This window comes from Bufo gargarizans, chromosome 1 (genome assembly GCF_014858855.1).
Source record: "Bufo gargarizans isolate SCDJY-AF-19 chromosome 1, ASM1485885v1, whole genome shotgun sequence".
Classification (NCBI taxonomy): Eukaryota; Metazoa; Chordata; class Amphibia; order Anura; family Bufonidae; genus Bufo; species Bufo gargarizans.
This window is the reverse complement of record NC_058080.1, coordinates 88,444,405-88,467,596: the sequence shown is the minus strand read 5'-3', so window position 1 is coordinate 88,467,596 and position 23,192 is coordinate 88,444,405.

The window sequence follows — 23,192 nt, the reverse complement described above, 5'->3', positions numbered from 1 at the left end:
GGCTTTTATAGTGTATTGAATACACTGTATTCTTATGCACCCCTTCCACCACAAAAAAGGTATATGGTTCAATCTTCCTTTTCTCGTCCTCGTCCTCCATCATATCAACATTCCTATTAGGCTGCCCTCGCTCCTAATATTTTAGAGGATCAACTCAGCAGCAGACCCTCACCCATATTGTTTTAGAGGGTCACCAGCAGGCCCTCGCCCATAATGTTTTAGAGGTCAGATCAGCAGCAGGCCCTCACCCCTAATTTTTTAGATGGTCAGATCATCAGCAGGCCCTCACCCCTAATATTTTAGAGGGTCAGCTCAGCAACAGACCCTCACCCCTAATTTTTTAGATGGTCAGATCAGCAGCAGGCCCTCGCCCCAAATGTTTTAGAGGGTCACCAGCAGGCCCTTGCGCCTAATGCTTTTGAGGGTCACCAGCAGGACATCAATTATAATTTTTCAAGGGTGTGTATGGTGCTCTCCTTTATGTGTAATAAAGGGTGAATTGGACTGCTGGTTCCTTGTAATTTTTGGTAGCCCTTTCACTTAGTGCATAGGCTTTATGAGTGTAGGAGTCCCACTACCTGAACAATTCTACCACAATGTGAATTAGGCCCTCCTTTATGTGATATACAGGTTGTATCGGAGTGCCTCTTCCTTGTAATTTTTGGCAGCACTTGCACTTTATATACAAGTAATCATACAGGAAACATTGTTTCCTAACAATTTTTTCTCTAAAATCAATTTTATCTTCGGTTTGGTGCGTATGATTGTCAGTCTGCAAAAGTCGAGTACTACTCGGACAACATCGTTCCCAGCAGCAACCTGGAAGTCCAAGATGCATCCACACATCCTCCCCATGCTGTTCCTGAACCATTTCAGTGGTGTTTCCATCAATTTGTGACCTTTTACTCCCTCTTCAGAGCAGGGGGTGCCTGGTTTAATGCTTGGGTTCTCCCATTGACTTCCATTGTGCTCGGGTGTTCTGTAGAGCACCCGAGCATCCCAAAGTGTTCTACTTGAGCACCCAAGCACTTTGGTGCTCGATCAACACTAATACTGAGGACAAAACCATTATCAAACATGTAGTGTACTTGGTTTATCCGTGCTACCAAATATACCATAAAGTATCTTTCGAGACCAATATTTCTGAAATCTCACTATTGCCACAAGCAGACATTTCTCTGTACTTTAACTCGGTAAACCAAACTGTAGAACATGTCCGTATGATACCAAGGCTGATAACAGGCAAAAAAAAAAAATGCAACAATCTATGTAGAATATGTAACTTTGAGACCTTATGAGGACCCTGTCCAATTTTACCTTTGCAAGAAATGGATCTGTAGCACGCAGATAACCTCCATGTGCATCCCATTTTTTTCTAACTGTCATACAGTTGAGTGGACATGCCTGATGCTCAAAAATGGATGAGAATAGGACTTGCACTGATTTTCTTGTTTTGGTGACTGTTCAAATGGATCAGTGAAGAAACGGATGCATTAGTAGCACCATTGACTTGCATGGGTTTGTGCACTGTCCATTTTTAAAATGGGCAGCACAAAAAGATAAAGATTGGCGTCTGAGTTAAATTTGATCACTTATGTAAATGACCTGACAAGGGCTCAGGTTCCTCTCTGTCAACATCTGCTTTGATGCTGCTGCAGCCAGTGAGTGGCTGCAGTGGTGACTTTCCCCCTCTTGTGTTACATGATCTGTTGACATGACGCTTTGGAGGGAGGTCATCACTTGGCCATTTGTTGGCTGCAGTGGCTTCAAAGCAAAGGACCTGAGCAAGGCAGCAGAGGCAGGGGAGAGAAGGAGCCAAGACCCAGCATCTAAGAGCACTTAAGTATGTTAACCTTCTGCAGGTCTAGGCAGGAGGAAGGTTTGCAAAAAAAAACAAAAAAAAACTCTTCCCAGCACTGAAAAGGTAGAATGGAACAGACTCCCTTGAAGTTAAAACCCAATTTTTTTTTAACATTTTACCTATCAGAAAACTTTGTGAAGGTCTATAAACAATTAGTATTCCGTCAATCACGGCGAGGTGTTAATAACCCCTAATTCTCAGTCAAAAATAGAGATTCCCGCTGGTATGGCTTTGTTTAATGAAGGTCGATCAATATTCAGTCCCTCAGATCACATGAGACATACAAATCTGTGGCATTAAGCATTAGGAATCTGAATAGAAATGATTAAATACATGTATATTAATGCTCATTACAGCTTGGTGTTCCTACTGTTTATGTCTCTGATTATTGCTTTATTCATTTGTTCATGTTTATTCTACTGATATTTAAATGTAATCAAGATACGTGTTGTTTTTTTGACACCATGCCGACTTCATATTTGGAACCAGGCCTTTTATTTGTAACCAGGCTCGGACTGGCCCACTGGGGAGACGGGGGATTCCTCGGTAGGCCCCCAGTCTCCTGCGCCCAAAGATAAGACGGAGGAGTATTATTTCTCTTGTTTCTCAGGAGAGATAATTATTGTAGCCACTAGTTGACAGTATCGCACAGTGATTCAGCCTCCTACTGGTGTAAATTGTACAGGAGTCCCCGCAGTATCTTCTAAACTTCCCGGGCTGCTGGCAGTGAAGGAGGAGAGAACATGTCTGGCCATTCTCCTGCCCTCCCTGCTTTCAGAAAACTGTGGTTGCTGGAGAGAAGGACTCCTCTGCGGTGCTTGGCTGATTTCTCAGGTGTGTGACAGTAGTAAGCTGTAGACGACTGTAAGGGGGAAATAGGGGATTTGTATATAGTAGACTCAGATCTGTGTATGTGTGCTGCTCTCTGCGGAGTTCAGAGTGGCATTGGGGGGACTCTACCCTAGGTCCCCCCAATGCCTCTGCTTTAGGTGCACCCACATAAATGCCCCAGCTCCAGATGCCCCGACTCTAGATGCACCACTAATATTGCCTCTTCTCCAGTTACCCCTGGTCCAGGATCCCCACTATTGCCCTGCCTCACGTAACCCTAATGCTTCTGTTTCAGTTATGACCCTCCGTTTGTGCCCTTTGCTCACTTTGCCCCTCTAGCACCTTTGCTTGGGCTTTATTAAAGGTTATGACTTGCAAAGGGGGTTGGACTTATGCCCAAAAAATTCTGCTCAGTGCGTCACATTCTCCAGTATTGACATGTATCCTGTATATAGGCAATAGGTCATTATGGTAGGACAACCCTTTTAAATATACTGTAGATTATGTGCAATTTTAGGAGGTTATGATTTGGTAAATTTCATGACAGACAATTATGCTTGAAGGGTTTGTCTCACTTCAATAAATGGCATTTATCATGCAGGTAATACACGGCAGTTACTAATGTATTGTGATTGTCCATATTGCCTCCTTTCCATCACATTATATACAGCACGTATCCATGGTTATCACCACCGTGTAATCCAGCAGAGGTGGCCGTGCTTACACACTATAGGGAAAGGCTGGAAGTGCTCATAGGCCAACACCTTTACCTATAGTGTGCAAGCACGCATCAAAACCATGGATATATGCTGTGTATAATGTGATAGAATAGAGCCAATATGGACAATCACAATACATTAGTAAGTGCCTTGTATTAACTTTCTCTACATGATAAATGCCAATTGCTGAAATGAGAGAACACCTTTAACCCCTTTAAGTGCGCTACACTTAATATGGTTAGGCATAGATGTCTTGGTGTGTGCATTGCGTGTTTCCTATGTGATTGGTGTGTGCTATATATGTTCTATGTATAAGCAGTGTATGTGCAGTATGTGACATATGCATCAGTGCCATCTGAGCCATGTATAAGTGTCTTGTGTGCCACATGTGTCCAGTGAGTGATTGGCGTGCGCTGCATGTGTCTTGTTTCTGAATGACTTAAGTGCAGGATATCCATATATGTGTAAATTCTGCACATGTATGTTTGTGCATTTTGCTGTGATTGTCTGCCATCATACTTCATCTTTAATACTTCTGTTATTTCTAAGGGCTCATGAACACGACCGTTGGATATTTTGCAGTCCGCAAATTGTGGATCCGCAAAACATGGATACTGGGTGCATGCATTCCACATTATGCGGAACAGAACAGCCGGCCTCTAATAGAACAGTCCTATCCTTGTCTGTAATGTGGACAATAATAGGACATGTTCTATCATTTTGCATAACGGCCATGCGGACATACAGACACGGAATGCACACAGAGTATTTTTTATTTTTTTTCCGGCCCCATTGAAGTGAAGTGAACGGTACAGACATGGAAAAAAAAATAGGTTTGTGTGCAGGAGCCCTACGGTGGGCCCCCAGAATCAGCTACACTGGTGGGCCCTAAGTACCCTAGTCCGACACTGTTTGTAATTGCAACACATCTATGTCGGTTTTACACACAAAGCCGCATCATTAACCTTAAAAGTGTTTAGTCAATGGAAGCCACTGAATGAGCCGTTACTGAAGTTTGTTTTGCCAACCTGTTTGGGTGGAGCGACATAACGCCTGGCCTCTGCTAGAAGGTGTTTTCTAGTAGTGAAATAGAAGGTAGAACGTGTTCCTCCAATGGAGATCCTGGCGGTTGCTTATACCAGAAGTCAGGGGGCTGGATTAAGGTGACCATACACATTAAAGGGGTTTGCCACTTTGCAATGTGATTGGTTAAAATGCCATATACAGTCGCAGGGGCATAGCTAAAGGTTCATAGGCCCTCGTGCAAGGGTTCAGCTTGGGCCCCCCTTTCCTCAGTGCTTTGTGGCCAGGGGCAGGGAAGCACATAGCCTTCATGCTGTCTGAGGCAAAAATTGAAAGCGCACACCCCTCCTCATGCCAAATTCTTGACCTAACCCCTTCCCTCCAGCCAGAGATGTAACTTGACCTGCATGCACTTTCTATAATACTGGTGTCTTCTTATGTGGCACAAGGGTCTTTGGGCCCCCTCAGGCTCCTGGGCCCAGTAGCGACTGCTACCTCTGCACCCCCTATAGCTACGTCCTTGCAGTCATGTATGCACCATACAAGCATGTGCAGATACAGGGGACACTGCTGTCTTTGTCTGTGCATGCACTGAATGCATTAATTTGCCATTCAGCGCCTGCACAGAATAGAAGACACCTAGGAGCAGCCGGAGGAAGCAGTCGCCACCATATTGCAGTCCATCGATGCAGAGGATAACGGGTGTGTATGTTTACTTCACTGGGGACCTCCATTAAGACAGGTGAGGGACAGTGTATAGTCTTATATGCTTGTATAGGTCATACCTGACTGTATATGGCATTTTGACCAAATGCACTGCAAATTGACCAACCCCTTTAAATTACTATCAGCTGGACCAACTAATACATATGGGGTACCCTGATTTTAACCCAATGGCAGGTGTCTGGGGTAAAACGGATCACTGTGTTGAATTCAACAGATCTGGTTGTTTTCAACCAGAGGTTTTCTCCAGAGGTGACAGTAGGTTACTAACCTTTCCCTTTTGAGAACGCGTACCCACTCAGCTAGGTAGGTGCAGCATGCCAACAGCAAGTGTATGGTCATCTTTATAGAAAGTGATTTACCTCAGAGATCTATCAGAGATCTATCTATCTATCTTCTGTCTATTTATCTATTATCTGTCTTCTATCTATCATCTTGTACAGTAGATGGATCTGCCATGTCTATAGTGTATTCCCTGGTCTCAGTATATTGAATCTAGAGGAATGCCGGCTGAATTAATAGGCACATATAGACTTACATGGGGCCTTGACCTGCATCGTAGCGGTGGAAGCTGATACCTACTGCCATTACTAGCATCTGTCTATCTACCTATCTGTCTGTCTATCTGTCCATCTATCTATCATCTACCTCACATCTATTTATCTTTCTAGACTGTTTGGTCACCATACGTGTTGCATATATGGCATAGTACAGTAAGAAATATGCTGATAATCAGAGTTGTCAGAGATCAGCACTTAGAACTTCACCAAGCTGCAGAAAGTTTTGATAGAATTTCACGGGGCTATCTCCATTATGACATTCCTGTTTGGTCAGCATTCTCTGTCATGTTTCTTAATAGTCAAAGTCCACCCTGCTATCTCCTGAAGCGGCAGTTTTAGAATGAAGACCTCATTTGACTGACGTTCATTCCTATTCATATAGACTGCTGTAAAATGTAAGTTTTGATGATGATTTGCATGTCTTGGGATCTTGAACATCACATTTGTATTTTGCTGCTTCTTACAAATGATATGTACCTTTCAGCTATGGTTTTACTTACGTAGCAACAAAATGATTTCACCAAAGCACAGCAGCAGATCTCCACATTGTAGTGTCTCCACAGCGTGGCTTTATACGTCCCTTGGAGCGATGTATTATTGATCTTCTAGTTTGGTGTTGGGAAGTATTGTAACATTTGTCATGTCTCCTCCTTTATAACATTTCAGTCTCTTTCTTTTCTGTCGTGCTTGAAACTTAACTACTGCCTATTGAGGAGTCTAGCTGCAGGGGTGCAGAGATAACTGTTACTTTTGGGCTCTGAACCCTAAGGAGGCCTAAAGTGCCACATCGGAGGGCACCAGTGGACGCAGATTGCAGATTGTGCATCATGGCCCAGGAGTTGAAAGCTCTGCTGGACCTTTTATATTAGGGGCATTACTGTGACACGTCCTCTGGTGCTCTGATGAGACAGTGACATCTTGCCTGCAGCTTCAAGGTCCTGGGTTGAAATGTGACCAGTTCAATATTTCTATGAAGGATACGTTTTTTTTTACAAAGATATTTCTGAAAAAAGATATTGATGACCTGTCCTCAGGATTAGATATTGATGATCTTTCCTGAGGATAGACCTATAATATCTTACTCCTGGAAAACCCCTTTAACAAAACACATAGATGAGTTACTGATATCATATAAAACAGGTCCTGACATCCTGGAGGACAAGGCTGATGGTTAAATATAATCCAGTGAAGGTTCTCACATGATAAATGAGGAAATTAGAGGATTATCCTTCTTCTGGTATTGATTAGTTAAACACTCGAATTGTGTCCTGATTAAGTAGTGCTTATGTCTGCAACATGTAGTTCCTGGGCCCCAGTACATAATCTCAAAGGTTCCAGTTGATATGCTATGTATAGTAAAAGAAGTGGTGGCCCACCACAAGAACCATTTCATGGATGCAAGTGCAACCTATGTATAGGAAGAGGCCTGTCTTTCAAGGCCATCTGGGCCACACAATAGGGATTAGTAGGGTCTTTAACTAAAGACTTAGGGCCACAGTGATTTCACTGGTGTAATAAACACAGAATTATAATACAAGGATAATGTGCATAGTGATGTCACACTACAAAGATAATAAACACTGCTGTTCCCATATGTGACAGAGTGGCTGTTAGGTTCCCTCAGGATTCTGGGTCCAAGTGTGACTGCTTCTGCTTTACTTCCTATTATTACACTACTGCACAGACTGGTAGATACAGTAGCTATATATATATAAAATAGGTAGATGGAATCACTGTGTCAATCAACAGGCTTTACTTTGGGCTAATCCTAAGGGTGTTATCCTGGTGGTTCCCTGGTATTTGCCCTTTATTCCCTAGACTTTGCTGCAGAGGCCCACCAGACCACTTGCTCCCAGAGTAGTCCCAGGGGTCAGAGACACTAGTACTGGGCACCAAGGGGTTGTAGTCAGAGATAGGCTGAGTTTAAAGCAGGCAGAGTACTGTACGTGCAATACAGTACCAGGTCGGGGGTCAGAGCAGGCATTGTAGTATCAACACGGGTATACAATAACAGGTAAAGACAGGCAGCAAAGGGTCAAAACAGGTAAACAGGCACAGTTCAATACAAAAGCAGACAATAGCATGGTATACCATCACAGGCTACTTAGAAAGCTAAGGCCTCAGAAGTAACAGAGCTACCCTGGTGGTGGAGTAGTGATAGATGGATAGATGACTTTGTTTTATCAATGGGAAGCATGTTGATATAGTACAGGCATGGCCAACCTGCGGCTCTCCAGCTGTTAGAAAAAACTACAACTCCCACCATGCCCTGCTGTAGGCTGATAGCTGTAGGCAGTGTGGGCATGCTGGGAGTTGTAGTTTTGCAACAGCTGGAGAGCCTCAGGTTGGCCATCCCTGATATAGTATGTAACATTTTGTTTGTTACTGCAGTAAAATTTAAAATAACTTGCTCTCATTTTTATTTATTTTTCTGAAACACTATAAAGAGCAATTTTTAATTAGAATTTTTTTTTTTAAAATGAGTGTGATAAAATTAAATGTTGCAATGATTAGACAGTGAACACTGAAGACGTAAAGCATTGAGTGGCAGATAAATTAGCAGCTAATTGACAAAATAAGTGAAAAGCGAAGTAATGGGTGAAGAACAGCAAGGTAATAAATGTGATAAATGTGATAAATACCGACTTAAAAGAAGCTCCTGAGAAAGAAGAGTCAAAATGTGCAGACTGAATGCAAAGGTGATGTTACCGTCTGCACGTTTTCTTTATAAATGCAAGCTAAGGTTTATACATGGATTTCTACGAGTTTCTGTGAATTTTTGCCATTATTGTCAGGTTTCTTGTTTGGATAGGAACAATGTACTATGGACAAGATCAATAGTGTTTTTGGCTTGCTGATTATTGTAAGCCACCCACATATGGTTACTGGTTACAGTTAGTTTTTATCGCAAATATTCTAATCGCAAATATCGTAATTTCGAGAATATAGATGCAGAATATAGTGCTATATATTCGTAATCGCAAATATTTTAGATTTTTTTTCATCAGTACCCCCACTGCTTCTTGCTTGTGGGGCCAATGAGAAGGCTGCAATATCTTTGTTTGAGCTTAGCAACATCCCTAGCAACCAATCCGTATTCAATTACATTAGATAGTTAGCTTATATATATATTACAGATAGTTAGTGGGAGAGTCAGTGCAGGTTATATCCTGATATAGTGTAGCTGATAGATTCCAGTGCAGGGTGTTAGGTAGTGTGATAGGAATTACTGTACTGTGCATTTTCTCCAGTCTCAGTAAACTTCTAAAAGCTTGAAAAATTTAGCAAAAGTGAGCCACGCCTGTATTGTGCACGCAATACGCGCATATTACATTGCTGATTTTCGCAATCAAGAAAATAATGACTGTTCAGTAATTCTAGAATTTGCTAATTTATCACAAATATTAGGCTAAAAATTCACAAAATATCATGAAAATGAATATTGCCCATGCTGCTCATCACTAGTAACAGTGCGCACTTGACAATCTTAAAGGAGTTGTCCAGCCCAGAGGCCGACAACCCTTCTGGACCAGGAAGAAGTGGCCTGGTCTACGGCCACCTGGGGCATGCACATACCCTGTGAAATCAGCAGCTTCCTGCAGCAATAATATTCAATAAGCAAGGATTCAAGAAGTCAGACCCATGGAAAACAGCTGTTCATAGGATCAACTGCATGAAAAGCAAATCTGTTCTCCACTGATTCTCCAAAAGCTGATTACTCCCGCATTTTTTCCATAAACAGCGCCACTTTGGTTCAAGGCTGTATCTGGCATTGCATCTCATCCCCATTCATATGATCCACTCAATGAAAAAAATGTCTCTTGGGTAAAAAAAAAAAAAAGAAAAATGAATCCTTTCTACTGTACGTGAACTTTCTATACTGTATAAAATCTATGAATTTCATGAAGCAGTAAATGCAAACAATTCTAGAATAAAGCAATTTTGCTAATAATTTAATTTGGTTACAACTAGTGTTGAGCGAAGCGAGCTTCAGATGTTACATCGGAAGTCGTTTCGTTCAAAGCTTCGGATTAATACTGTACAGAGATCCGTCTCCGTGCAGCTTCAGAATGTATGAACTCCGATAAACCGAAGTTAGCTATTTGCGAAGACGCGAGTGACTTCATCGAATAATTTTGGTAATGGATTTTTAAAAACCACTTTTAAAATTGGAACCAAACTCAGCCTCAGTTCCAATTAGCCAAGTTCAAGTTTCAAGTTTTGAAGTGGTTTTCCGCTTTAAAAATCAGCTACCAAAGTTATTCAACGAAGTCACGCGCAGTTTCGCAAATAACTAACTGCGGCTCATCGGAGGCCATACAGTCTAATACTGTACGGAGACGGATCTTCGTACAGCATTAATCCAAATTTTTAAACAAAGCGACCATGGATGAAACTCGCTATTCACATCCTTTCTCCTGTGAAGGTCGTGTGCTCACTGGGCTGTGGACACCATTTCAGCTGTGCTCAGTCTAACTGACCTGCCCCACCATTTGTATCCGTTCACACTATGTTTTTACAAACACCTACATACCTTCCTAGAGCAGCAGTGCCAGCTTCCCATACCTGGCAGAGCTTTTTATTGTGTGAACATTGTCCTACCTCAGAATAAAGCATTAGGCCTCTTTCACACGAGCGTGACGGATTGGCTCCGGATGCGTTCAGGGAAACTCACACCATTTTGCAAGAAAGTTCAGTCAGTTTTGTCTGCGATTGCGTTCAGTTGTTCATTTATTTCCGCGCAAGTGCAATGCGTTTTAGAATATAGAACACAGAACTGATGCGTGAAAAATGCTCATGTGCACAGCCCCATTGAAATGAATGGGTCAGGATTCAGTGCGGGTGCAATGCGTTCACATCATGCACCGGTTTGAAAAAAACGCTTGTGTGAAAGGGGCCTAAGAAATGTTCAGTTTTGTGGAAAACTAACACTGAAAATGTTTTGATTTCACACTCACCTGAATGAATGCATACATATAGAAAGTAAGTTTTCGTGCTTCTTTTCATTATTTGTTTTATTTCATTTTCTGGATATTATATAATTACTTAAAGGCAGTTTCCAAGAGTTTAATATTAATGGTCTATCCTCAGGAAATCTGATTGGTGGGGGTCTTACTCCCAGAACCCCCGTTGATCAGCTGGTTGGCACTTACTAATGTATTGTGATTGTCTATGTTGCCTGGTTTGATTCATTTTTCCATCACATTATACACTGCTCGTTTCCATGGTTATGATCACCTTGCAGTCTAGCAGTGGAGGCTGTGCTTGCGCACTTTAGGAAAAAGCGCCTAGCCTATGTGAGTTCACTAGGTTCAGGCCCCCAGAGAGGCCGCCAGTTTTTCCTATAGTGTGAAAGCAAGACCACCGCTGCTGGATTGTAGGGTGGTCGTAACCATGCAAATGGTAATATGAATCCAGCCAGCTAAGAAGGCCTTGTATTAACTTTCTCTACATGATAAATGCCACTTGCTGAAGTGAACGAACCCCTTTAACTATACTGTGTACAGCCACCTTCATTCATAATTTCATAATATTAAACTTGGGCATGTTGTATGGGGGAAGCTATCCAAGCCCCTTTGGACCCTTGGACACAAATCCAATTGGTATTTTTATGAATTTTTTATTTATATCAATTGAACATCTCCTTTGAATTGGTTCTACAATGGTTTCAAAGTTTCCAGCTACATCTTCATCTAGAAATGAATATAGACTGCGCCGATTAACACTCACAGACTGCTGTACTGCAGAGCTGAGCTTCCTCTACCATTATAATATTAACTGGCAAAGTATAAGAGAGATGAGAAAATACTCCAGTATAAACTAAATTAGTTAGTCATCTATCTATTATCTATCAAGATTCAGAGAAATGTCCAAGAAGACTCAGCGAAGGGGAAAATGAATACTTAATTTCACATATATTGGAAACTCATGCTCCATCAAGCTTAAGGAATTCTCCTACCAAGTGAGGTTCAGTTCAAGTTCCTAGAATATATCTACTTTCCACACTTCTACCTCCCCATCATTTAATCACACTCTTCATGAGCTCATTTTACCCTTGATTGCTTTTTTTTTTTTTTTCCTTGAGAAAAATCGAAAGCATCAATTGTTTTGCTTCTAGGATAATATGCCACTGCTTTACGTGAATTTTATCTCCACCTGAAGTTTATAATACTGTTCCTGTAGAGAGTGTGTGCATAGTGATGTGTATTCATGATCACGGTATATGAAAATCAGCATGATTACATTTCATAAGCACCAGACAAGTAAACTTGGCTTGATGTTTACGTTGAAAAAACTGGTGAATTTCTTAGCATGCGCAGTTCCTTCCCTGAAGCTGATGCCAGCACAGTGAAGGAACACTATGCCGGAAGTACGCATGCCCGAGCTCGGCGCATCGTGAGATTACAGCCATCTAATTTTTCGAGCAAGGAGGAGATTTCTGGTTACAGGCGGTGCTGGGCTCCTTCACAGTTGGGGCTGGGCTCCAGAACGGTTCGTACAGCCCCTTGGGCACCTTATCAGGCTTATTTACATATAGATAAAATCATTTTTTACAGTCAATAAAACCACTCAGAGATATGGGACAGGTATATTGAGAACATGCTAGCGGTGATCTAGATGTGCATGTCCTCATATCTATAGGGTAAAAAGAGGTGACAGAATCCCTTTAACCTCTTCAGGACACATGATGTACCGGTACGGCATGTTGTCCTGGTACTTAAGGACACATGACGTACCGGTATGTCATATATGTGTATTTCCGATCACAGCCGCCCGCTGCTCGGTGCCTGCTCAAATCATCGAGCAGGCACCTTGGCTAAATGTGCGGGGGGGGGGGGGGGGTCCCAGGGCCATACATATTGAGTTTTGTTTGGCTATTAACTCTTGCTTTGTAACTGGAAAAAAAAATATTAAAATGGAAAATCTGCCAAAAAAGTGAAATTTTTAAATTGTATCTCTATTTTCCATTAATTCTTGTGGAACACCTAAAGGGTTAACAAAGTTGGTAAAATCAGTTTTGAATACCTTGAGGAGGGTAGTTTATAGAATGGGGTCATTTTTGGGGGGTTTCTATTATGTAAGCCTCACAAAGTGACTTTAGACCTGAACTGGTCCCTAAAAATTTCAAGATTTGCTTCTAAACTTCTAAGCATTGTAACATCCCCAAAAAATATGGGGAATGTAAAGTAATAACTATTTTTGGAGGTATTACTATGTATTATAGAAGTAGAGAAATTGAAACTTGGAAATTTGCTATTTTTTTGTAAATTTGGTAATTTTCATAAATAAAAATGTATTATTTTTTTTACTTCATTTTACCAGTGTCATGAAGTACAATATGTTACGAAAAAACAATCTCAGAATGGCCTGGATAAGTCAAAGCGTTTTAAAGTTATCACCACTTAAAGTGACACTGGTCAAATTTGCAAAATATGGCCTGGTCCGTAAGGTGAAAATGAGCCCTGGTCCCTAAGGGGTTAAATTGTCAAAACTCTAGAAACTGCTGCTTCAGTCACCATTTCTTGAACATAGAGAGCTTACCAGTGGGATTTACGGATCCATTGCATCGGACAATTATTTCCATAGCAGAGATTCATAGATTGTATTTTGCCATAGTCTTCATATACCAAAGGGATTCGTTTTTACAAGTATCGGGTTAACTAAGGATTTCACAGGCCGTGTAGGTTTCTCTATAGCATCAATTAGCAGAATGATTTATTGAGCTATGGTGACTATCACCAAGAACATAGAACATGCCCAATAAACCAATATGGAACATATCATATGTCTACTGTCTATTCTGTAATGTGTTTTTAGTTTAATCAGAATTAGAAAATATCCAACAGGAGCTATCATTTCATAATGTGTACTAGTAAGAAGGGAACAATAGATCAAAGGCGTGCAATCAATATTTGTAGTAGTGAGTAGAGCTGAAGCCTAGTAGTTGAATACCTCCTGAGAAAAAGCAGATTTGTCAGAGTTTTTGATTTCCTTTAATGGACCAGCAAGAGAATTCATAATCCAAGCATCAAACCTCCAGTCTTTCCACTCCAAGACCGACAAGATTTCGAATGCAGTGTGTGTTATAATTCCTTCAGTGGAGAATACTCCTGTTAGTCCATTAAAGAGTAGAACCAGGCGTAGTTGACAAACATTTCAAAGTTGTATTATGCCATGAGATAGAACTTTCCAGACAAAATTTCTTTGTATTTTCAGATAATTTCATTGTATGTAGCAGACTATGGGGGTCATTTATTAAATCTCCTGATCTGGCGATGGATCGCCAAAGTTATGTAGAGGCATAAGCCTCTACTAGAGATGAGCGAATCAAATCCCACAAAGTGGAATTCGATCCAAATTTCAGGATACATTTGATTTGCCTCAAAGCCAAATGTTAGCAAATCGATTTAACCTGAAATAGTGTAAAAAAAAATAAAAAAAAAACATACTTACCTCCCCCATTTGCTTGCGATGGGCCGCCAGCCACCATCTTGATGGAAGATCTCAGCCGAAATTCCATGCGCATTGACGTATGACGTCACCACGCCGGCCGGCGTGATGACTTAATCTTGCGCCGCGCAAGATTTTGTGCTAGATCTTCAAGAAATATGGAGGAGGCCAGTCCATCGCGAGCAAATGGAGGAAGAAAGTTTAATTGAATTTTTTAATGTTAATTTTACACCGTTTTTACACTCAGATGCCGTGATCATGCATGAAAGCAGCATCTGAGGGGTACAATGATGGGGGTGGCGCAATGCGCTTCGTGACAAAGTTATTTGTCACAAAGCAAATGTTTTGGTCTAATTTGTCAAATCGAACTTTTCAAAAATTGGCTCATCTCTGGCCTCTACATAACTTTGGCGCATTCAGCGCTGCTTTTACATGTAAGCCAGCTTCCTAGCTGACATTAGACAATTTTCTACGTCTAGAAAATGATGAATGAGACGAGCCTGTCGTCCTGCCCCTTTCCCCATCCACTTTTTTAGATCGGGCATGAGCGTTGTATATATATATATATATATATATATATATACCCCCATATTTTTCACCCTATAAGAGGCATCTACCCATAAGATGCACCTAGGTTTTAGAAAAGGACAATAAGAAAAAAAATAATTTCATTACACCTTAGCTCACAGCCCTAACCATACCCCCGATGTTAATAAGACCCTCAATTAGACCTTAGCTCAGGCCTCTAATTTTAATGAGACCCCAATAAGACCTCAGATCAGACCCACAATATGAATGACCCACAATCAGACCTCATATAAGAGCCCAAATATAAATAAGACCCCCTTTCAGACCTCAGATCAGACCCCCATGCCTCAGATGAGACCCCTATACCTAGGAGCAAATAGGAATTAAAAAAATCAACTTACCTCTTCTGCTCCGGACGCTGCAGCTCCTAGGATCCAGCTCTCTTCTTCCTGCCGCGCTGTGATCCGATGAGCACAGCATGAGATCACAGTGCGCCGATATCCTCACACTATGTGCAGTCACAGCACAGCAAGCGGCCAAGGACCAGGAAGCGGTGAGTACAGAGCTCGGGGAGCACTGCATTCAACACTTCCCATTCCTCCGGTACTAATAACTGCTTCCATAGTGGAACCCTAATTATTATTCGCCTCATAAGACGCAGTGGCATTTTCCCCCTCTTTAGGAGGAAAAAGTTGTGTCTTATAGGGCGAAAAATATGGCATATAAGATATACACATCGACTAAGTTGTTTTAGAAATGTAATCTTATCTGTCATAATTATTCCACTTTCTAATTTTATGCTATAGCAAGTAGTTAGGTCATTTGCAAAAACTGTTATAATTTTGCTCAGCAAAACTAATCAGGTCATGTCACCATCTAATTCCTGATCTTTCTGGAAGGGTTCATTCAGTTCTGTTAAGGGCTGAGCATCAAACTATATTTAGTGGTGAAGTTGAAATTTCTTATTCACTAATGGATTTGTATAGTTAAAATAATTTTATGCAGAAAATGTGATGTAACTTATTCTAAACTTTGTGTAATGAAGATGCAGTAGATGCCGCTCACTTGTGTTGTGCTCTCCTTCACTTCGGGGGCCCCTTTCTGCAGATAAGAGCAGGTCCTCACCTACATGACAATTCTGGTATCTCCTAGTGATATACAATACAAGTTGAGATGGGACAAGCCACAACTGATGAATGTTGGACCGAACTGGTGAATTTCGTCGAGGCCGGCCTTATGTAATATGCATGCAGATTTCCTAACTGCCTCTGAGACATTTAAAGGAGTTGGCCATATTGGATTAAAACACGCCCAATCCTTTTTGTTCTCAAGGCAGTGGCTTATTCCACTCGACCTATTCAGAACACATGCATGCATGCAAGCCAAGCATGCATGTATGGGGTAGTTGGAAGGAATAGCTGTTGGTTGTATGTGACTACCTCTACTGTAAAGCTAAAGATCTTTAGATTGGAGTGATGAGTAAACTTTTGCTCATTTTAATGTTAGTCTATGATAAATAAACCCCCTGCTTGCCTAATCCATGCAGTGTGCTAGCTATTTATCATCTGTGCTCAGCTGCACATTTTAATAGTTGAGAAAAATGCATAAATATTAAGATCCAGATTTCTCACTGCCAGGGAGAATGTTATCACTTCCTAATTAAATTCCACTAATGGTAACATTCACATATTTTTATATTAGTTATTTAATTAAATTACCCCCATACATATATTTTACATAGTGTTGAAGCTGTACATCACAGAATGGTGTAAGTTGGATCTGCATCACTGGACTGTATTCACGCCGCCTTCTGGAGGTGAGATCTTAATGGGAGGTAATTGCAAAGCAATTTTGAAAGCCCTCTTTAATATTCATGATACAATGTGTCTAGTATATTTCATTTATAAACAGCATCCTGCAAATTCACCTTGTCCTTTTCCAGATGGAGTGATTTATTGTCCTCTTATTTTTATTATTAGCTTTTTTTGTAATTTTATTTATTTTTTACCTTATTTTTATGCTTGTGCTTTTTGTTCTACTTCCATTTAAATGACTCCGGCAGGGCAAAGTGATTTACTTTTACGTCTTTAACGGTAATTAGGTCAATGTCACTGACACAGTAATAGTACATTTGTAAATTGGATACGCGGGTGCTTAAGAAGCATAACACATCATTACACCTCAGGTAGCCAGGGTGACATCACTTGCAGAGTTCAAAGAAAGTTTTCTAGCCCTAACATAGACCCAGAAATGCAACACTACACTTTGATTTGGATTGGACTTTATAGATTGCACTTCATATGTTATATATAATAAAAGGTAATTTAAAGCCTTATACTAAATAATGTACAGGGAGCCAAAGCGCGGATGGCAGCATAGAATTGGAGAGATGCTGAGCTTGGAGCAATATAGTCTTCTATAATAGATTTAGTATTTTCTCGAAAAAGCTTTTTAATTGCTGCCAGGACTCATAGAGACAACCTGTATATCCTGCTTCCGCCACCCACCTAGTGATGAGCAGGTCTTCTTGAATGAGTTTGTATGCAGGAAGAATTGTCAGTCATTGTGTGTAAGTGGGAGAAGTTGAGCTTTCCCAATGAGTCATGGCAACATTTGCAAAGCTTGGCAGATTATTTTGGCACAAATGATTTTTGGCACAATTTTGGTGTGCATGTTTTGTACGTGATCTATAAAGTGCTTTAGACATTTTTGTAAACTTTGTATGTCTCATCTGACAAGAGGGGGGGTGCATCTTATCAGAAAGGGGGGCACATATTTTTTTTTTAAAAAGGGCATGACTTAATTAAATCTATGTTCACCCAAAAATTATCTAAAATTTAGGAACATTTTTGGATTAAAACTAAGCCAAAGTATAGGTGGCATACACTTAGACTAGATGTGACAGATTTATCATCCAGCACCAGCCACTGTGATAAATCTGGCACAGTTTAAGACTGTCTGTATAAGTTTACAATGTCTAACTTTCACACAGTGTTAGTAATCACAAGGCCGACTTCCCCGCTGTCTTCTCGTTTGTGGCAATTGTAATTGTTCTGAAACGTTCGGAGAGAATTCTACTGTAAATCTGACTCGGGATTTACGATACACCAAATTCAAAATGGTCTGAATTGTAAATTTGTGTAATGTTAAGACTGGGATTCATATTTTTAGTGCAAAGTTAAATAATGTTGGTAAATGTGCCCCAATATCTCTTCAAGCTTAGCATTTCTTATGTTCAAAAAGAAGCATCGGAGAACTGACAGATCTGATGGGTGGGTGAGAGCACTCTTATTTTCTAAATTAGGTGGGATGGATGGGTTTATTGTTACTATAGGGTTGTGGTGTTTGTCCGGTCCTATTTAGATATTTTCCCCTGTGAAAGAAATTGGGGAAATATGTGCTTTGAAAGGGTTGTCCAGTTTCCTATATTGATGACAAAACCACAGGATAGAGATGAATGAAGTACTGGAAAATTTGATTTGGCTGCTTCGCCAAAATTGTTACAAAATTTGATTTGTCATAAATTACTTTGTCAAAAAGTGTATTTCTTTGTAAGTAGTGGGTGCAATGACAGTGAAGTGATTGCGCCGCCCCCGTCATTATACCCCTCAGATGCCGCATTCATGACATCACCAGCACTAATGGGCCAGCTTTAGCGCTGCCCTAGCCTGTAAAACGGCAAGGGCAGCGCTTAAGCCCGCCCATTAGAGATGGGGAGGTCACTGGGTTCACTGCTGGGCAAAAGCCTCCACATAGCAGTCCCTATGGAGAGCTCATTACGTCAAAAGTCTTTGTCCTGCGTGATGCTCATAGTAGGGGGGCTGCCTGGGTGAAAATGTGAGTATGCCCAGGTTCAGATCTGAATCCGGACAACCCCTTTAAGGCCTCTTTCACACAACCGTTTTTTTTCCCGTTTATGGGCCGTTTTTTGCGTTCCATATATGGTCCATATACGGAACCATTAATTTCAATGGTTCAGCAAAAAAAAACGGAATGTACTCTGTATGCATTTCGTTTCCGTATTTCCATTTTTCCATCCGTTGAAAGATAGAAAATGTCCTATTATTGCCCGCAAATCACGTTCCGTGGCTATATTCAAGTCAATGGGTCCGCAAAAAAAACGGAACACATACGGAACTGCATCCGTATGTCTTCCGTATCCGTTGAGTTTTTTGTGGAACCATCTATTGAAAATGTTATGCCCAGCCCAATTTTTTCTATGTAATTACTGTATACTGTATATGCCATTGAAAAGGAAACACAACGGAAACAAAAAACGGAACAACGGATCAGGAAAAAACGGCCCGCAAAACACTGAAAAAGCCATACAGTCCTGTGAAAGAGGCCTAATTGTGTGAGATAGCTCAGTGTTCAGAAAATATCTAGTGGGTACAAGCAGTTCTCAAAACCGAGGGTTTGCATGACTTTAACTTTTCAGATTAGTCAGATGGCTGACCTTGCTGCGCCTATAAATTTGTGATAAGTGGTTTAATCTCTACTCTTGTATCAAAGGACAACATTTCTCTTCTTTTATTTGAAACCTCACATATCCCAAGAGTCATACAAATTTGATATACAGTAAATCAATAATAACTGCCTTTGTGAAAACATCTTTATTGCATTTTTTTTTCCAAAAGCAGGAATCACAAGTCTAGTTCTATAATATCTTGTCTCTCCAACGCCTCTGCTTCAACAATTAAAGATACTTTATGGTTGTCATGACTTCTGCCGAGAAAATATTATTTGCTATTAGACTTCAGATGCAATTTAACATAATAGCATGCTGCTAGACCAGCGTTAACCCTTGTTCTGTCTCTAGGAGAAGGAGGAAATTGAAAAGGAGTAACAAAATGAGACAATAATCCTTTATTTAAAGCTGAGTAAACCATTTTATCCTTCCTCCCGGTGACAATAAGTGAAAAGCCTTTTAGTGCAAAGTAGAATTTCAAGGCTCCAAAATTGTGTTACTGTAGGTCCTTCCGAGTTCTCCCAGATCAAATAAAAAATAACTCTCAGTCCAACTGCAATAAGGAATTGAATTGCCTGCAGACAGTCCTTCTCATTACGGACGCCATGTTTTTAATATATATATATATATATATATATGTGTGTATATATATATATATTCTAATAGTGAAAGGAATCTAACATAGTGGTAGCTTGAAGCTCTGGGGTCCCAAATCTGTAACACTGCCCCCATCTACAATGGTCCCTTTATATAATTTTTATATTCTTATATGGCAGTAGGGTACTTTCGGGCCCCCTCAGGCACCAGAGTACAGTAGCAATTCAGTCCAAATATATAATAAATAAGTCCAGCTCACCCAATATCCTCCGTGCACGAGATGAGCCAAGGATAGCTCTCCATACATAGAAATCGAAAAAAGGAAGATTCCGGCACTGGGTAGATTTGTCATTGCGTCGTCTTTATTTTCCATTTCACATTATAGATTCCATATAGTGGACATCACCTCCCACCACCTACGGTTAGGTTGACATGTTTCGAACTGCAATGTTCTTAATAATAACCTTGTGGTGTGTCCAGTTTCAGGGAGTCTTAAAAAAACGCACAATGTACATATGATCGATACTTCAATCCAGACTATAGAGCTAAAAAACGCAGTTAGACACAAAACAAGGAGGGAAAAACTACAGAACCCTCCATCTAGTTCCCTCTCTGGGTTGAAAGCGACACTAAATGGCCTTTTAAGATAAACTTCCAATCATATTCATTATAAGATAATGCAGCGTTTAATAAAAATGCATCAATTCTTTTTTCAAGTTGAGTCCAGGTGGAAACCTAGTATTCAATCTAAAGATCCAATATGCCTCCTGTAACAAGATTTTTTTCTTGATATTACCTCCTCTCGGTGGGACTGTCACTTTCTCAAAGGCAAAGGCGCGTAGACTATTCGTATTACGGTTATGCTCTACTATAAAATGATTTGCTGCATTGGATATGCCTGTTACTAGGGGGTTAGTAATATAATTAAGATGCTCCCGCAACCTTGCCTTGAATTGTCTGCTTGTGCTTCCCACATGCATCAAGTCACATAACGTGCACTTTATATCATAGATCTCGCCTGTCGTATTGCAATTGATATGACTTCTGATCGGAAAAGTATCAGTATGTATAGAATTGTCAAACTCTGTAGTATACACAGCAAGTTTACAGGTTTTACAGCGTGTCCCCCACATTTAGTAAATCCCCTGTATTTTAACCAGGTATATTTAGTTTTCTTTGGGGTGCATATAAATAATGTTGGGGACAGATAATTAGCTAGGGTCTCAGGTCTCCTTGAGACAATCCGGCACCCATTTTTCAGAGTGTCATTTAGAATATTGTTCCATATAGAAAGGACCGGCACTCGCTGATATCGATGCAATATTCTTTATTGTTTCACATGGAGGAACAATAATCGATCAGGTGACGCGTTTCGACTCTACATGAGAAAATTGATGCATTTAAATAGACCGCCGATTACCACGCCAGCGAAAGTGACGTTCCGTAACCACGAAAACATATAAACAAAGTAAATTGAAAGCTCATACGAAACAAATAAAACATTCACACAAAGATTCATACAAAAAATTGACTGGGAACATAAAGAAGACAAAATAAAAAATATGAAATTAGTTATTATCAAAATTACGATTCTTGTGTTTCTAGTTATGACATCAGTGGAAGTGACGGTACGTAACCAGGGGAACAAGTAAACAAATATATCAATTTCTCCTAGGACCTGGCGAGAACATATACAGCGCAGAGGATCTAGATGCCATGAATGACCGAAATAAGCAATATTGCAAACAATGGATATAAAATATCTCAATATGTGGTATACCAAATAACACCATAATAGACATTGTTAGTATCGTTGATATTGTAATAGATGAAAATTAAAAGGTGGGACGCCGGCCCTGGACACGTGCACCGCCAACTAATACTATGGAGTGCCGACTGATCAACTTATAGAATATTGTTGTGAATAAAGGGAGACATTTCCTAATCGCTTGCTGAATTTCAGAGAACTGCCGGCTATAGGTGAGAACTAGTGTAGGTTTGTCAACCTTCTTTGTCTTTTCATTTTTTTTTTACTATTAATGTTTTGTATTATATTGGGTTTTACAGTCTTAAACAGCAATTCCATCCTACATTTGTTGTTAGCTATATTAAAGGCTCTGTGGAGCATCCGACCTGTACATTTGTTGTGCATACTACAGAGTTTGACAATTCTACATACAGGTGAAACTCAAAAAATTAGAATATCGTACAAAGTTCATTTATTTCAGTAATGCAACTTAAAAGGTGAAACTGATATATGAGATAGACTTATTACATGCAAAGTGAGATATTTCAAGCCTTTATTTGTTATAATTTGGATAATTACAGCTTACAGCTTATGAAACCCCAAAGTCACAATCTCGGGTACCCTTTGCTCAGGGGTTATGGATTAATTAGCTGACTAGAGTGTGATACTTTAAGCCTAGAATATTGAACCTTTTCACAAAATTCTAATTTTAAGCTGCATTAATGCAATTCCTTTTAATTTGCACTACTGAAATAAATGGACTTTTGCACAATATTCTCATTTTTCGAGTTTCACCTGTATACTGATACTTTTCCGATCAGAAGTCATATCAATTGCAACTATATGTAACCTATAGTGTGAAACTGAAAATAAAGACAACGCAACAACAAATCTACCTAGTGCCGGAATCTTCCTTTTTTTATTTCTGCAGTAGCAATTGCCTCCTTTGCACCCCTACAGGCACTTACTTGGAATTCACTTTTGTTTTATTCAGATAATACAGATGTAGCTGAGATAAAACGGATAACTCTGATAACACTGTGCCATCTCGTGCCATCTTTTGACAAAACTCAAGAAACACATTGAAAGAGTTAGTTAAACTTTCTGTGCCATTTTTTTGACTCAACATGTTACCATCAAGTTTAGCTTGGCTGCATCTGTATGGTAATAAAAAGAAATGAGCAAATTTCCTAAAATCTGTTTCGGGTCCAATTTGTCCGAATCAGCCAAGCAATGTAATTTGGGTATGAATCAATTCTACCTGAATCAAAAGAGCTTTTAATACTGGGAAAATCTCCTTGTCTCCTCTATCTCACTGTTTCTCTCAAAATGTTCCCAAATCAAATCTCAAAAGAATCCGATTTTTACTTTTTTTTAATCAAGAAAATTTACATATAAAAAGATAAAGATATAAAGAGTGGATTTGCTCATCTTTGGTAATTACAGTATATCTCTAGCATGAAGATCCCAGATGGTAAGTGTATTTCTATACACTGAACCCTACCATCTAATATTTCATTGAAAAATGGTCTTTTAGAAGAGTGGTCCTCTAGAAACATGGACATTATGCATAGGTATAATACCTGGAACGATACAATGATTCTGGAAATGAGAATCAGTGGCAGAAAAAGTGCTCTAGATAAGAGTAGCCTTCTGAAAGACATATTCTTTTGTAGATGTTTTT